At 44.3% G+C, this 18821-nt stretch overlaps 1 protein-coding gene across 6 annotated transcripts in view; it reads left to right on the forward strand.

Annotated features, from left to right (window-relative positions):
- ttc28 (tetratricopeptide repeat domain 28) overlaps positions 1 to 18821 on the forward strand; it is a 1212158-nt gene that overhangs the window by 417046 nt on the left and 776291 nt on the right. The window lies entirely within an intron of this gene.

Below are 18821 nucleotides of genomic sequence, written 5' to 3' on the forward strand. Positions count from 1 at the left end.
ATGCTGCAATTCTGGCATCCGTGTGACATCGCACGCTTATGTGTCGTTGAATCAAATACATTAAAAAAAATTATTTCCTCCCTTTCAATTCTGCAGTTTGCTCAGACCACCCCAGCACTCTGCGCCACTCTGTCAACTGTTTATAAAATTAGCCCCACATAAGCTCCAGCTAATAAACTGGGTAATCCGCTTACAAAGCAAAATTTCTGGTAAGAGCGGAGGGAAATACATAGAATGCGTCAGTTAGAACAGTACTTGAATGTTTGTTTAAAAAAAAATAATGTTACAGGGACCGGTATTGGATTAAGTACCGCACTGTGTGAGACATTTCAGAAACACTAATGTTGCTTTAGTGGAAGAAATTAAAACTGGGTTCACTGACCCTCTGCTACTAATTAAAATTATAAGGTCATGAACTCAGAACCCCGAACAAATCCATTATCTACAGATGAGATGAATACTCAATGTCACAAAACAGCTGAATGTTTACCAATAAATGTAACTTCCCTATTCATCACATGATGACCACCCATCTATTTTTAAACTGCTGACTCCACGGGCATTTGTTTTTGACCTGACTGAAAGATTATGAAACATTCCATCATATTTTCACACAGCAGGTACTGGACCTCTCGGGGACCATCGGGATCGAGAGCTGCGTTCGGGGCAGCTGTGCACCAATTGAACTACTTGATCAGATTGGAATGCCGCATCGCTGAAACAATAAGAGGAATGGCGCCCAGAACTGTAGATTACAACACAGAATATGAAAATGAAATACGATGAAGGAACTTTCTACCATTCAAGTTGAAAAATGCACGATACAGTGCATTACCATGACCGCACAGTATTATTTTTCTCCCTGGTTTACACTCACGACAACAGTGGAGGGAGTTTATCTTGAACAGGATTTCTGCCTCGATATGGAGGCGAGAACTGAGATAGGCAAGCGTGTGGCTCCCTGATACGGTCCCGTCTCCCAAAACCGTTTCCTGGAGATCATAGGCAAGGAATGGCAACCCACCCATAAACAGTGGGTTGCTTAAGTCATTGGAAAAGCCGATTCAGGCCATTTGTCAAAGGCCAGCTGGAATTTTACAGGTGGCCTGCAGGTGTTGAGAGACTGAAAGGTTCCTGGAGGCGTTTCCATGGTAGCAGACCAGGCCCAGTGCCTTGGAATCTCTTTGAGGCACCCCCTGCAGCCACCACTGCCGTGGTGAAATTTTCCCTGCGTAATGGCAGGCTGGCAGCTATAGCCAATTCTAATTTCAATTATGTTAAAAGCGCAGAGAGAGTGCCACAAGATGGAGGCACCCTCTTGTGCCCTTCTCTACAATGGCACGTCATATAGTTCCTTCAATGCTGGGGGGCTACCTTAATTGAATGAGAGCAGCATTTATGGCCACTAATTTGCCAATCCATCAAAAATATGGTGTAGGGCTGGGATCCCAATTTGATCCCGGTATCAGGGTCTCTACACAAAACAAAAATCCTGCTCCCGACACACACAAGGCACACTTCCTTACAAGCTTTGCTCTTGGCCCACTTCCTTCAATAAATGTGACATCTCGTCTACTTGACTTAGTAGTAAACAGGTCAGGAGAGAATGACTGCCCACTGGTTGGAGTCGTACCTGGCACAGAGGAAGGTGGTTGTCGTGGTTCGAGGTCAATCACCTCAGTTCCAGGACATCACTACAGGAGTTCCTCAGAGTAGTATCCGAGGCCCAACCATCTTCAGTTGCTTCAACAATGTCTTTCCTTCCATCATAACGTCAGAAGTGAGGATTTTTGCTGATGATTGGACAATATTCAACACCATTTATGACTCCTCAGATACTGAAGCCATCCATGTCCATATGTAGCAAGACCCTGGACACTATCCAGGCTTGGGCTGACAAATGGCAAGTAACATTCACGCTACATAAATACTATAGAACCATAGAATCCTCCTCTGCAGAAGGATGTCACCTAACCTGCACATCTTTGGACTGTGGGAGGAAACCGGAGCACTCGGAGGAAACACACGCAGCCACAGGGAGAAAGTTAAGGATGGAATTGAACCCTGGTCCCTGGCGCTCTGAGACAGCAGTGCTAACTAACCACTGAGCCGCCACGCCACCCCAGCTAGGAATTAACTATCTTCAACAAGAGGGAATCTAACTATTTGTTCCTTGACATTCAATGGCTTTACCATCACTGATTATCACCATCAACATCCTGGGGGTTACCATTGACCAGAAACTCAACTGGACTAGCCATATAAATAATGTGGCTACAAGAGCATGTCAGAGGCTAGGAATTCTGCAGTGAGTAACTCATTTCCTGACTCTCCAAAGCCTATCCAACATATATAAGGCACAAGTCAGGAGCGTGTTGGAATACTCCACATGTGCCTGGATGAGTGCAGCCCCAACAACACTCAAGTAGTTTGACAACCTCCAGAACAAAGCATCCCGCTTGATTGGCACACTTTCCACAAACATTCACTCCCTCCTCCATCACTGCAGGAATTCATCAAGGCTCCTTAGACACCAACTTCCAAACCCACACCCACTACCTTGTAGGAAGGACATGAGCGGAAGATACCTGAGAACACCACCACCAGGAAGTTCCCCTCCAAGCCACTTGCCATTCTGACTTGGAAATATGTCGCTATTCCTTCACTTTTACTGGACCAAAATCCTGGAACGCTGCCCCTAACGGCACTGTGGGTGTACCTACACCACATGGGGAACAGAGGTTCAAGAAGGCAGCTCACCATCACCGTCTCAAGGGCAATTAGGGATGGGAAATGTTGAGCTAGCCAGCGCAGCCACATCCCATGAATGAATTTTTAAAAAAGCTTCATCACTCAGCTCTGCACCCACGTGGCCATGATCCCATCAAACATTTCACTTGTCAAAGGTGACACATGCTGTACTAATCATGTACACAGGACAATTCCACACCTGTACTTATTGTAACAAGCATTTGGCAAAATGTTTGCAAATCGTACTTATTGAGGTGTGTGAAATTACTTTTTTCCCCCTCTGAAGCTGAGAGCACATCCAAGTAGCCGCCTCCTGAAAATCTGCAAATATTGCCTTACAACAGACTTCAGGCCATGCATGAGAATCAGAATCTACCCAACTCTCACTTCCCCGTCCCCATGTGATTGTCATGAGAAACATAGTTAACAATGGGAACGCAATAAAAAAAAATGAAAATGGAATGGAAGGATTAAACCTGTGTTCTCCAATTGTTGTTACACACTATGCTCATAACCTGATCTCTTATGGTTTTCTTCAGAACATCGGAGGTGGGAATTCTCTGCCACCCGCCGCCAGTAGCGGAGTTCCCGATGCAGCAGAGAATTCCGTGTCGGGGATAAAAGGGATCGGCACCGGATGCTCCGGTCCCCGTCCGGTGGCGGCATCGAGGTTTGCGCCCTACGCCATCAGGAGGATGCAACTGGGTCAAAGTGATCCAGCTGCGTCCTATTGAATGATTTGGACATTGGATTCTCCACGCATCTGTGATGCTCTGTTCCGCTGGGCCGGGATTCACACTGGCATGGATTGGTGCAAGTATTTTCCAGCTTGGCCCTGACGCGGTGGATCTCGCGGTGGGTCAAGGGGGAAAGTACATATGTATGTGCCCCCAAAGTCCATCAGAGCGCCGCCCTCTTTCTCACAATGTAAATCCTGCCCACCCCACCCCTCAGCCCCCATCAGGCACCCTGACCAGACCATCCACCAGAGACCCCCACCAGACCCTGTATTTCCCTTCATGCTTGAATGCAAATCAAGTAGCCTGTTTTAACCCAACCACAATATTTATAAACATTTAGGAGTTAAGTGCTTTCACCTCCTTTTATCAGCAAAAAGCACTTAACTGCTTTTGATGTGGTCAGGAGCTGTCAATCACAACTAGATGTTTGTAAACGTTGCCATTCGGTTCTCAATGGGGTACATGAGATGCATTCAAGAATGAAGAGAAATGAAAATAAACAATCCAAACGGCTGTCTGGAAGCTGTCAATTACAACCTACTAAAAGCTATTTCTCTTTGAAGGGCATAGAAGCCTTGCCGATTAAAGAATGTGATGGTATATAAAACCTTGTGGTGGTTTTGGATTTCTATGAAGTAACAGCTGCTGTTTTCTAGATATCTGTCTGAGGCAGCAAGTATAAGGGACAAGTGAGTGAAAAAGCAATGATTTCTTCATTGTTTCTGCCTGGACGGCTCTTTAGCATCCAGACAGGGTTAACTGTTGTGTGTGTGTGTGTGTGTGTGTGTGTGGGGGGGGGGGGGGGGGTTTCTCCCCCCGAGGCCATACTTAGGAGGATTTCACTTGCCAGCAGAAAAGGCGCCTCGCAGATTGGGGCACCATTTTGGAAGGTGACCTCGATCTCCATCCCCCCTTTCAGGCTCCCCTTGTTTGTATGACCACCCCCCCCCAATTTCCCAAACCTTGGGGAGGCCCCTGGCAATTACCCCTCACCCCCACTCTACCTGACAAGGGGGGGGGGGGGGGAAGCAGAGGTAAAACATTACGAATACAATTCAAACTGGGTGTTTCCTGTTTCAAATTAGAGTGAAATTGCAGCTTTTCATGTCTCAGTATGCTATAACTAGTTATCAACCCAGTAGCTGTTATTGACATTTCAGTAACTAATCGGCGTTACATTCTAAAATGTCTTGTCAACCCACAACTTTAATGAAACTAGGAAGATTAAAGTGAGGAAATATAATGCAATATTCACCATAACAGAAGATGTAACATAACAAATACATAATTAGAAAGTCTGAGAGGCTCTGTTTCACCACCTTATTGTCACTAAGCCGATTTCATTAATTAGGCTGAGGCTTGGGCCCCATGTACTTCATATGTTCCTTCTCTGAGACCTGAAGCAGTGAAATAGTGTACAATACAAGTTAAATGTTTTTGGTCAGGCGCAACATTCCTCCCCAAATATTTTAACTACTTCCTGGCAGTGAGAGCTGTTTTAAAGGAAGTAGCTTGAGATTATGGTTAAGGAATGAATTAATACATTTATTCAACACCCCCAAATTATCCAGCTGAAACACATCGATGGTAGATGTTAATACTGACATATGGAAAAAAAAAAAAGAGGCTAATTTTAATTTTTATGTGCCATAGCTCCCAGTTTTAAATTCCTTTCTGCCACCACCCTTGGTTGGGAGGGTTCAACAGTTCTGGGAGACTTTGACAGTTCAGACTGCTAAAATTCTGTAAGATATCATCAATGCTTGATAAAAGAGAGATAGCCGAGTGCTCTGGGAGCGTAAGGACATTAGAAATTGGAGCAGAATTAGACTATGTGGCCCTTCAATGCACCTCCACCATTCAGTATGATCATGGCTGATCTTCAACTTCACTTTCCAGCCTGCCCCTAACTCCCCTGATTCCCTGAGGGACCAAACATCTGTTAGCCTCAGCCTTTAGCACATTCAATGGTGGAGCGTTCACAATCCTCTGGGATAGAGAATTCCAAAGATTCACAAACCTTTTAGTGAAGACATTTTTCATCTCAGTCCTAAATGATCAGCCCCAAGGGGCGGCATGTGGCGCAGTGGTTCGCACTGGGACTGTGGCGCTGAGGATCCGGGTTTGAATCGCGGCCCCTGGGTCTCTGTCTGTGTGGAGTTTGCACATTCTCCCCATGTCTGCGTGGGTTTCACCCCCACATTCCAAAGATGTGCAGGTTAGGTGGATTGGCGACACTAAATTGTCCCTTAATTGGGAAAAAAATAATAATTGGATACTCTAAATTTATTTTTAAAAAGGCAGCTAAATGATCAGTCCCTTAATTTGAGGATGTGCCCATGTTTTAGATTCCTCAGCCAGGGGATCCAATCTCTGTGCCCATCCTGTCAAGCCCCTTCACAATCTTGGGCTGCATTCTCCGGTCCCCCCTATGCATGTTTCTTGGGGGTGGGCTGCTCGCTAGCGGTGGGACTCTCTGTTCCCTTTGCTGTCAATGGGATTTCCCATTGAAGGCACCCCACACCACCGGGAAAACCATGGGCAGGGGTGTGCTGCCGTTGGGAACAGAGAATTCCAATGGTTGGAGAATTCCAGCCTATATGTTTCAATGGGATCATCTCTCATTTTTCTAAACTTCAGAGAATATGGACCATTTTACTCAGCACAGGCCAACCCTCTCATTCCAGGATCTAATTTGGTGAACCTTTGCTGCGCTGCCTACGGTACAAGTCATTCCTTAAACCTCGAGACTGTAATTGTACACATTATTCCAGGTGTGGTCTCAGTAAAAGCCTGCTTTATTCCTGTATTCCAATCCACGTGCATTAAAGGCCAACATGTCATTTGCTTTGCTAATTGCTTGCTGTACCTGTACTGCATGCTAACTTTCTGAGGTCTTTGTACAAGTACACACAAGCCCTGTTGAACATCAACATTTACAAGTTATACACCTTTTAAACAATATTCTGCTTTTCTATTTTTACAATCAAAGTGAATAACATCACACTTCCTCACATTGGACCCTACCTGCCACTTAGTTTCCCACTCATTTAGCCTGTATGTCTCTTTTCAGCCTCCAGGGTCCTCCTCAAAGCTTGCATTCCCCCCCAAGTCTCGTATCAGCACATTTAGATACATTACTCTCTGTCTGTTCATTTAAGTTATTAATGCAGGTTGTAAACAACTGAGGCCCCAGCACTGATCTTTGTGGTACTCCATGAGTTACAGTCTTCTCATTCGAAAGTGGCCACTTTATCCCTACTCTTTGCTTCCTATCCATTAACCTATCCTCTGTATCCAGGCTAACATAATATTACCAACATCAGAAGCCCCTATCTTGAGTATTATCTTTTTGTGTCACACCTTATTGAAGGCCTTTCTATGTCTACTACTTCTCCTTTATCTACCCCACTGGTTACATAGTTTACAAACTCTTTTTTTATCAAAACACAATTTCCCTTCTGTAAACCCAAGTTGCCTTAGTCTGATCATAACAAGGTTTTTTAAATACATTGTTTGGACTTGCTTAGTAATGGATTCCAGCACTTTCCTGATGACTGTTATCAGTATAACTGTCCTGTCATTCCCTATTTTCTCTCTCTCTCCTTTCTGGGATAGCAGTGTTGCATTTGCTCACTTTCAATCCACTGGCATCGTTCTGGAATCAAAGGAATTTTGGAAAATCATAACCAGGAAAACCTCTATCCCTTTTAGACCACAGGTCCTGGGGATTTATTGGGATTTAGTCCCATAAATTTCTCCAGTACTTTTTTTCTGCTGATACTAATTAACTGAATTTTCTCATCCCTATTATCCCTTAGGTTGCCCTCTGTTTCTGGAATGTAACTTGCATCTTCTACTGTGAAGAAGTCACAAAATATTTGTTCAATGTTTCTGCTATTTTCTTCAATCGGATAATTTCTCCTGTCTCTGCCTGTAAGATACCGATGTTTATTTGAATTACACTCCTTTTTTATATACTTGTAAAAGCATTTACAATCTGTTTTATATTCTTGGCTAGTTTACTCTTGTGTTATATTTTTTCCCATCTTTTTAGTCAACTGTTTGGTGGCAGTTTGTTACTTTTTCAAACACTCCCAAGCCTCACTACTATTCTCTGCAGTTTTATACGTTTTTAATCCTTAAGTTCCTCAGTAAGGCAATGATGGATTTCTTTTGTGGATTTTTATTTTTCAAAAATATTTTTGCTAAACATTTTAAGTTGTCTCTTTGAAAGTTTCCCACTGTTCATTTACTGCCATAATTTTAGCTAATTTTTTTCCATTAACTGTAGCCAGCTCTCTCCATCAGATCTGTTTAATTGGCTTTGTTTAAGTTTAAAGTTCTTGTTTACATTTGTTGCTTTTGAATTTTGAATTCAATCGTATTATGGGCCATTTACACCCCTCCACCTCTGGGATGGGGCGGGGGGGGGGGGGGGGGGGGTGCGGGGGTGGTGAGCGTGAAATTGCATGGATAGGATTCTCTCTGAGAATTCTGTCAAGACCCGAATGTGATTTTATGCTGGTTCAGGTGGGATCTTGGACAGGAAGTCCACCCTTGCCTGAATTAAGGCCCCTAAGTGCCACTTAAGAGCTTTTTCCCGCTAATCCTCAATTTTTAGGCTCTTGGGCGCATGTTGGTTTTATTTTCAGTTTCCCCTCTCTGATTTAAGGCAGATGGGGAAGGGGGTACAGAAACCCTCTTCTGATTGGGGGATTCTCACCTCTCAGGGTCCAGTGATCTCCGTAACCCCCCCCCCCCCCCCCCCCGACCGAGGCCTCAACCCCACCTCTTCGACCCTGTTGACCACTGCCACTTATCTTTCTTCCGGTTCCTGCTCTTATTTCCAGACAGCTCCCCGCAGTGCCTCTTCTGGCCACTACAGTGCCAATCCTGGACTGTCTGGGGAACAACGATCAATGTGGTTAGCTGGCAGGTCTCCAGGGCAGGACTTCCTAGTGATGGGTGTATTTAGGTCATGATCACTATTTCCAGAGGATTGTTTACAATTACTAATGAGCCTTTTCTCATTACACCACCCAAGTCTAAAATGGCTTTATTCTTAATTGTTTCCACAATGTATTGTCCAAGGAAACTGGTAAATTCATCTTCAAGACCACTTTTTCCACTTTGATATAACCAGACTTTAGAAATATAAAAGTCCCCTGTAATAGCTTTTGTTACACACTGCTGTAATTAATTTAGTTTGATGCTATGTTCAATGGTAAAGCTAGTGTTAAGAAGATCACAAAACTTGGTGGGAATGTGAATGGTGAGGAGGATGTTAAGAGGCTTCAAGGTGCATTTTTTCAATGAAGGGTCAATTTTTAGTGTGGCCAACCCACCTATCCTGCACATCCTTGGGTTGTGGGGGTCAGACCCACGCAGGCATGGGGAGAATGTGCAAACTCCACACTTACAGTGACCCGGGGACAGGATTGAACCCGACTCCTCGGCGCCGTGAGTCAGCAGTGCTAACCACTGTGCCACAGGCTTCAAGGTGATTTAAAGAAGTTGAATGATTGGGAAATAAATGGCAGGTGCAGTATAACATGGATAAGTGTGCGGTTATCCACTTCGGAGAGCGAAACAGAATGACAGTATTTAAATTGTGATAGGTTGGGAACTGTTGATGTATAAAATACATACTGAAGAAGGCAAAATATTTCTTGACTCTTAAAAAGTGTCAAATGATATGGGGATAGTGCGGGAGTATGACATTGCAATAGCAGATCAGTTATGGTCACATTGAATGGTGGAGCGGGCTCCAAGGGCCGAGTGACCTACTCCTGTTCCTATTTTGGATGTTTCTATGTCTAAACTACTCCCACCAGCATTTACTGGCCCTTGGTATTCCTAACCTTCACTCATATTGATTCAATGTCCTGACATCTAAACAGAGATTGTTTCTCACTAATGTCTGATTGCAATCCTTTACAATCAGGGATGCCCCTCCTTTTCCACTCTGGCTCTCATTTGATATGTGTATCCTGGAATATTTATTTCTCAATCTTGGTCACCCTGTAACCATGACATTTTAATGGCGATTAGATCAAAAACATTTATCTCTATTGCGGAGCCTTTAATTGTACTTTTGGCCTATTATTCTCTGCATGCACTTACTCACTGACACACTGTTAAACCACTGACCCTTCGTGACCCTTATCTTCATCCACATTGTTACATTGTTCTATTGTCTCAACCTTTCTCTTCAGATTATCCAAGTTCTGCCTCTGTCATTGGTTCCTTCATCGACCACAGCAACAGGATCCTCATTCTCCCACTTCATGTTCATCTCCAGCCATGAGGAGATTTCCTTAACCATGGAACCGGGCAAGCAACACAAACTTTGGAGTTAAGGTTACAATTGCAGAGACCAGAAAATAGCCCCTTGACTGTGTTTCTCCTATCACTACCACACTCCTATTTCTCCCTTTGCTTGAGTGACATCCTGCACCACAGTCAGTCTGCACACCACCCTGCCATCCTTGTCCTTATCTACACAGGTAGCAAGTACCTGTTGGTCATTATTTATTTAATCATTTAATTGGTTTAAGTCAACTAATTACTAATTTAGTTAGCGGCAAGGTACCGTCTCTGAGTTTGGAGAAACTCACCAGCCACTGGAGAAAACAGCAGCACCTCCTTCACCCTCTGCACCAAATTCCAGACTTGGCACTCAGTTCATGAAGCACTTTGCTGCTGGATCACTCCATGCTCCTCCACCAAAGAAATTTCTTCCTGCCAATGTCGTCTCTCTCTGTTGCGTGGTGGTCTTTCCTTCCACCATGTGTTTAGAAAGTACAAGAATATCAGTCTGAATTTGGAAGTGAAATTCAAATCTTTTGGGGAGGAGTCCAACACATTCCACATTGTAGCGCGAGGGGCAGGAAACTGCTTTGACCTTATTACTGCTGGCACTTGTGCATTTTAGAACAAAGTTTTCCATTGTGGTCAGAGCTTTTTAATAGGAATTCTCAGGGCGGGATTCTCTCAGCCCGGGGCTGGGCCGGAGAATCCCTGTGACCGGCGTGACGTGACGCCGGGACGCAATTGATAATCGGTGCCATTGGCACTGGCGTGGTTGGCGCGGCGCCAGTCGGGGGGCTCTCTATGCGCCCCCCCCCCGCCGATTCTCGGCCCAATATGGGCCGAGCGACTGTTGTAAAAAAAAAAACGAGTGCCGGTGGGACCTCGACGTGGAAGGGTCCGGGGGGGGGGGGGGGGGGGGGGCCTGTGGGGGGCAAGGGGGGTCCAATCCCGGGAGGGGGGGCCTCCGATGTGGCCTGGCCGCGATCAGGGTCCACCGATCGGCGGGCCGGCCTTTCTGGCTGAGGGCCTCCTTTCTTCCGGGTGGCCCCTGTAGCCCTGCGCCATGTTGCGTAGGGGCAGGCGCGGAGAAGGCAGCCACTGCGCATGCGCGCGTTGGCACCGGTGCCACTGCACATGCGCAGACCCCGCGGTGCTCAGTTCACGCCAGGATCAGCAGCTGGTCCGCTCCAGTGCCGTGCTGGCCCCCTGTAGGGGCCAGGATTGCTGCTCCTGAGGCTGTGTTGACGCTGTCGAGAAACGCGACGGCGTTTCCGATGTCGTCAACACTTAGCCTCAGGATCACAGAATCCCGCCGTCAGTGTTTGATTCCTTTTGACTTGGTGTAAGCTGCAAACTGTTAGTAGAGTGTAGCAATAGCTACTGCTTTCCCTATGCCAGCAGTCCCTGGAGGTGGATCCTTTGTACTCAAACACCTAACATAGTCGGAAGATGTGATTAAAAATATTCTGTGATTTTATAAATTATAACTGGAATTCCCTGGCCGTTGGCATTTTCTGTTCCCGCTGGCAGCACACCCCCGTGGGTTTCCCGGCAGGGTGGGGTGGCTTCAGTGGGAAATCCCATTGACAAGTGGCGGGAATAGAGAATCCCGCTGCCAGCGAACGGTGCTACCGAGAAACACACTGCTGGGGGACCGGAGAATCCCGCCCAGTAAATATATACTGATGTCTAGATTCAATTCAGAACCTCCAGCTCCAGTTTATACTTTTCCAAGATCTTTGACCGAAGTATAAATTGGACCTGGAAATTATGAATTCAATCTTGACATAAATATATATAATTTATAAACATGCATTCTATTTCAATATATAACATCTATATATAGCATATAATATTGATATATATCTTGTATATAACGGCTGGAATTCTTAGGCCATTCACTGGCAGCAGCTTTCTCTGGACTCGCGGCAACGCACCCCCACCCGCGGGTTTCCAGGCAGCATGGAGTGGTTTCAATGGGAATGCCCATTGTCGGCGGTGGGGCAGAGGATCGTGCCACCAGCAAATGGTGCGCCATTTCAATCTTCCCATCCTCCCGAAAGCTATTCATCTCATGGCTCGGCATCTCTAAATAACTACTTTTGTGATTTACTCTGTGATCATTTTTATTACCTTCAATATTGGTAATGTTCCAGTTCTGGGTGTTGGACCTTCACTGTGGCTTTTCAATGGTCCCAACCTGTAGCAGCATACCAGTTTTACATCTTATGTTTCTCCCTTCCTTACCTATATAGGTCATGCTCCATTCTGATTTGCCGTTTCACTGGTGCTATCGGCGCTCCAGTATCTCATCCCAAGTTCATCACCGGAAGGAATATCACAGGTTGCTCGCTCATTTAGCCATCCCCATTAAACTGCAACGAAGAACAGGAAAACCATTCACACTTAAAATAACAGTTTTTTAAAATTAAAAATTGGGCGGCTTAGCTAAAGATCCGCTTTGACTGAATGTTATCATTAGCACAGTGCATTGCATGAATAAATTGCATTTTTTAAAAAATGGATGTTGGTCAACTTCTGTCTTACAGCATAGGCTGTCCACGTAAAGGGTAGCATGCACTGATCCTCTCATCATGCACCACTGACAAACTGCATTACTTCCTGGCATAAAACGTACTTCGAACTGGCGTGCTGAGTTTTGTTCAATTAAAACTGTCAAAACATTATTTCAAGTTACTGAAAATGGTTCAAAGCAAATCACAGATGGGCAGAACGGCTGTGTAAACTTATTCTATCTCAATGGCATGTGTAATTCAAGCAAACCTGACCAGTACCTTGTTCTTTATGCAATGCTGCCAAATACTGCTGAAACCAGACTGACACACAATAATCTCTAATTGCAGCAGCCTCGCTGTGGCTGCTTCTGATTGAAGAAGCAGTGCCATTTGGAAGGAACATGAAAGGGATTGAGCCAAGTTCGTCATTCTTAGGGAGGCAAGTATGGAAAGAGAAAGGTTCATTAGAAGTTACGTCAGCTACTCAGGCTTCCAAAATCAGTTCCATTGAATCTTGATTTGTACACCGTAGACCTGCAAGAAGGAGGGAGAGTTTGTAAAAAGATGTATTTACAGTTTTGGAGGACTAAGAAAGGAAACTTGCAAGAACACTGACGATAGTCACCTTGGCAAACTAATTCTAGCAGTTTGACATGCAAAGTAAATCACTCTGATAATCTTGGCTGGATTTGGAAAAGCCAAAAAAGAAAACACGGTCGGAGGTCTATCAGACGTGTAGTGATAGGTTGTACATAAACTCAGCTTGCAACACTGGCTAAGAATGGGCCATAAACAAAAGAATTGAAGGCATTGGATCATATAGAATAAAACTACACAGATTAAAATATGTTACATGTGGGAGCTGTGCTAGCTAATATCTGTGTTCCTAATTACACAAGAACAACAAATGCTCTGCAGTTCTTATGTAGTCTAATTTTGGTGAGCGAGTTATCATGACAGCTGGGGCTGGTGGTCCGATGGAAGCTTGGAACCAGTTACTGTATAATTAGGAACATTAACTTGGAACTTATTTTGTTGTTAATGGTGCTGAAGAATAAAATATTGTTTGATTTTTGTGGCACCTGCGAAAGCAATTGACAACACTCATACAAGTTTGTTACAGGCTGTTTGTTCATGTAAAATGCAGGTGTTCTTGTAGAATGGTGTTTATTATGTGTCTGATATAAGAACATTCATTAAATGAAGCTAAATTAACATATATATCCATGTACTTAAATTTTTGTTCAAGCCATTATCCTGGACTAAATGTGAAAATCTTCTTTGCGGGTTTATTAGATACTAGAGCATATTTTTTCCTAAAAGGTACAACAAAAATATCTCTAATTTATAAATGCACATTTTGTTTTTATTTATCTCTCTACATAGTATATATATGCATATTTTATATATATAAACTGTGAGGAAAGGATACTTCGCTGCAGAAGTGATTCCTCGCAAAACTAGGGATGTGGTATATTATAACAAACTTTATTATTAACATGGTATTAAACTACCTTAGCATGACAGAAATATAGCTTACAATTACCAGTTAAACAATGCTTAACAATTAACTTCGAACTTATACCTTTATCTCCAATCAAGCAAAACCCAGCATATATCAAAAAACTTTAAAATAGAGTTTGCAATATCAGGATTACTTGCCAATCTTTGAATAGAGGGATCATTTGAAAGATTGTTTGAAGCGAGAGAGAGAGAGAGATCCTTTCAGTTTACAACCTGCAGAACCCTGTCTGTCAGATTAATGCTGAATTTGATAGTCTTCTGCAAAAGCTGTTGTTCAGTTCACAGTTTCCATAAACAAACTAAAAACTGACTGCTACAGACCTGGCTCCTCCCATTACTACATCATCTTTATCCCACTCAAATCCCATGATCTAATTACTTAAGTTTAAACACAATAAGCTAGATTCTCCGTTTCTGAGGCTACATGCCGGCACCAACGGAGGATCCATGGTATTTCACGACGGGAAAATCGGCTAGCACGGGCACCGTGTGAAACACCCACGGAACGTTCGGAAAACGGCTGGAGAATCGGCAGGTCCCGGGCCGCACATGTACAGGGCTAAGAAGCTGCAGCCACGCACACTAACACTCCCCACACGCGCACTGGTCGCACCGGAAAACATGGCACCGGCTGTGCCGGATGGCGTACCCACCCACCCCGACCCCACAGATCACCTTCTGGCCACCCCCCACCACTCTTCCCAGCCCTAGCAGAAGCCTTCCGGTCAGTGGCACGGTTCTTGGCCAATTGTGGCAGCGCTGCCACTGTCCGCAGCCGGCACGCCAAGCTCCTGACTGCTGGGGCCACATGTGGCCCATGCCGTTGCAAACGTGGCCCATCAGAGGCGGAGCATCATGTGTGGGCCGGCTGATGGTGATCTGATGGAATTGTGGCTGCGCGCGGCGCACGTCTCGATGATGCCGATTTGGAAGAGGCGGGGAATGGCGAACCGGTGTCAAACCGGTGTCAAAGAGGCTTGTTTAGCACAGGGCTAAATCGCTGGCTTTGAAAGTAGACCAAGGCAGGCCAGCAGCACGGTTCGATTCCCGTAACAGCCTCCCCAAACAGGCGCCGGAATGTGGTGACTAGGGGCTTTTCACAGTAACTTCATTTGAAGCTTACTTGTGACAATAAGCGATTTTCATTTTTTTCATTTTCAAACCGGAGCCTGCCCCTGTTTAGGCGTTGGGGCCATTCTCCGTCCATTTGCCATTCTCGTTTTCGGCGTCGGGCTACGGAGAATCCCGCCCATGGTCTCTAATTATCTACTCCATTCCTCGGATGGTGATGTCTAGCACGAGGGGACATAGCTTTAAATTGAGGGGAGATAGATATAGGACAGATGTCAGAGGTAGGTTCTTTACTCAGAGAGTAGTAAGGGCGTGGAATGCCCTGCCTGCCACAGTAGTAGACTCGCCAACACTAAGGGTATTCAAATGGTCATTGGATAGACATATGGGCGATAAGGGAATAGTGTAGATGGGCTTTAGAGTGGTTTCACAGGTCGGCGCAACATTGAGGGGCGAAGGGCCTGTACTGCATTGTAATGTTCTATGTGCTCCCCAGAAATCATACAACAAACCCATTAGGCTTCTCAAACATAAGCATGGTTGAAAGAATAACGATCTCACTTTTATGATATCTTAATTGCACCTTCTGCAGCTTCACAGGCTGTCTTTCTTTTAAACCAGGATTTAAAAAATAATATTATTGCAGCATATACATACACACCATAATCCAACTTTAAAACCATTATTGCACCAGATACACATACTACAATATATATACCAATTTCTTACATTCATCACAATATAATATCTTATACTGTATAATATCCACTCCAGGCAAAAATATCACAAAGACCACAACATGAAACCTTAATTACACTATAGCACAACAATAGCTGGCCTTGTAGGACACTGGAAGACCAGCTCAGCTTATGAATATCATTATCGTACAGATCCTGTGCAGCTTCAACATTGCATAGGGAGTAAACTGAATGGAGACCAATTGCTCAAAATTAAAAGGATCTGGTTACTTAAAAGCAAAGATTCGTCGAGTCATTGTGAGAGGTTCCAAATGTAAAAAAAATTCTGCTTTTGCAACAGCAGTAGAGGGGACAAGAATTGATAGATTGGATTGAGAGGACACAAAGTGTGATGTTAAAGCATGGAATCAATCTCTGGATAAATGACCTGTTATACATCATTTGAGGCAGGGAAAGTGAAACTGTTAAATGGGCTTGGGGATGAGTTCATCTCTTTATAATTCTGGGAAGCCCTTCTGGGACTAATCCTGCATCATGCCTGGTAGGAGGTGGCAACAATGCTTAATGCTGTAGTTGGTACTTCAGAGCCGTGAGAGTTCCCTCACCACCACCCCGCCCCCACACCCCCAAGCCATCTCCAAACCCCCACATAGCACCCCAACATAGATCAGCAAGAGACAAATCACTAGTTATTTGCTTTCAATGGCATTATCTTAGTACATTTACATTCTGAAAAGTATTGAAACTGGTCACTTCCTGTCACTTAATGGTGAAGACATGAACATTATTTTAAAGAAGCTTTGGGAAATGCATCAATGCAGTAACATTAAGCAATTTTATCATTGCTGTTCAATGAAACAGGAGATGAACATACTTGATCAATATATGGTTGTGCATAAACTCAGCTTGCAACACTGGCTAAGAATGAGCCATAAACAAAAGAATTGAAGGCATGGGATCATTATCATTATATAGAACAGAAGAAAGCCATGTGCATCTGATCCGGCTCCTTCAAAGAGCATTTCAGTTAGTCTCACCACCTGCTCTTTCCCCATGACCCTGCAATTTTTTCTTCTTCAAGTACTTACCAAATTCTCTTTTGAAGGCTACTATTTAATCTATATCCTATTGAGCAGTGCATTCTAAATCCTAAGTACTTGTTTCATTTTATTGACTCCATCAAATAAACCCTTCATGATTTTTATCTCTTCTATCAAATCCTCTCTTAGCTATTTCTACTCAAAGGAGAACAGCCCTGGCTTCTCAAATCTACCCACAGAATCCACTGAATCCTCACAGTGCAGAAGGAGGCCATTTGGCCCATCGAGTCTGCACCGGTCCTTGGAAAGAGCACCCTAATTAGGCCCACGCCTCCTCCCTATCCCCGTAACCCAGCTAACCTTTTGGACACTAAGGGATAATTTTAGTATCGCCAATCCACCAAACCTGCACATCTTTGGACTGTGGGAGGAAACCCACGCAGACAGGGGTAGAATGTTCAAATTCCACACAGTCACCTAAGGTCGGAATCGAACCTGGATTCCTGGTGCTGTGAGACAGCAGTGCAAACTATTGTGCCACCGTGCTGCTATCCATGTAATTATAAACCCTCATGCATAGAAACATTGTAATACATCTGTTCTGTCCCCTCCAAACCCTTTGCATCCTTTGTTAAAGTGTGATGTCCAGAATTGGCTACAATACTCCAACTGGGATGAGCGAGTGTTTTACACAGGTTTAACAAAACATCCTGAATTCTTTTACTCCTATGGGTCTATTTATCAAGTTTGCATATGTTAGCCTGCCCTGTCATCTTCAACGGAGTCCGAAATCTCTCGCATCTTGCATTCACTTTAAAATTCTACAATTTCACATGCATTGTCTCTTCTCATTCTTCCTCCTGAAATATATCACCTCTCACCTGCCATGTGTCCGTCCATTCCAAAAACCTGACCATCCCCTCTCCAGTCCATTACTATCTTCTTCATTGTTTATTACATATTTCCAATTTCATGTTTTTTATGAATTTCAAATTTGTGTCCTGTACCCCAAGACCAAATCATTAATGTATATCAGAAATTGCAGTGGCATCTGCGTGGATCTCACCCCCACAACCCAAAGATGTGCAGGCTAGGCGGATTGGCCACGCTAAATTACCCCTTAATTGGAGAAAAATAATTGAGTACTCTAAATTTAAAATAAAAAAATAAAAAATTGCAGTAGTCCTTGTGCTGAATCTTGCCAACCTCTGACACAAAAAACAGCCATTTACCACAACTTTGTTTTCCGTCCCTTACCCAATTTTGTATCCATACCCTTTTTATCCCATGGGCTTCAAATTTGCTATCGAGCCTAATATGTGATATTTTGTCAAATGTTCCTTTTTGTCGTCCATGGGCAGGATTCTCTGGCCTTGTCCGCGGGCACGGCCTATTGCGAGCAAGAACAGAGAATTTAACGTTCCAGTCGAAAATCCATTCACTTGCAACGGCACCGGAAAATCCCAGCCGCGAATGAGGATGGAACCTTTGGTCTATTTTATTAGCTCCCCCGCATCAATCCTGTCTGTTATCTCACCCAAAAACGCGATCATGTTACATAGCAACATATAAGAAGGTCAATCAGACCCTCAAGGCTGCTCCACCAATTAGATCATTGGCAACCTTCTGCTCCACGGCATATTGTCGCACTATCCCCCTATCCCTTTAACACCACAAAATCTATCAAACTCAATCTTCTTTAAAAAATATTTTTATTCTCCTTTTTCACATTTTCACCCAAATTTACACCCACCAACAATAAACAATAATCAGCAACAAATATGTCAATAACAACGATCCCATCCTCCCACCAACCCCCAAACATTAGCCCACATATTTCCATAAACAAATGACAAAAAAGAATCAGGGATTACCCACAGTCACCCTCAATACACACAGCCCCCCTCCCCCCCCCCCCAACTAATGTTCGATGTTATGCAGTTCATGACAGTGCATAATGAATAATACCCATGACGTGTAGAACCCCTCCGTCCTTCCCCTCAGTTCAAACTTAACCTTCTCAAGAGTCAAGAATTCCAACAGGTACCCCCGCCACGCCAGGGCACTGGGTGGAGAGGCTGCTCTCCATCCCAGCAGGATCCGCCTTCGGGCGATCAACGAGGCTCACACACATCTACTCCTTCAAAGAATCGGCTCATCCTCGCC

Source organism: Scyliorhinus torazame, chromosome 1, assembly GCF_047496885.1.
Source record: "Scyliorhinus torazame isolate Kashiwa2021f chromosome 1, sScyTor2.1, whole genome shotgun sequence".
NCBI classification, from domain to species: domain Eukaryota; kingdom Metazoa; phylum Chordata; class Chondrichthyes; order Carcharhiniformes; family Scyliorhinidae; genus Scyliorhinus; species Scyliorhinus torazame.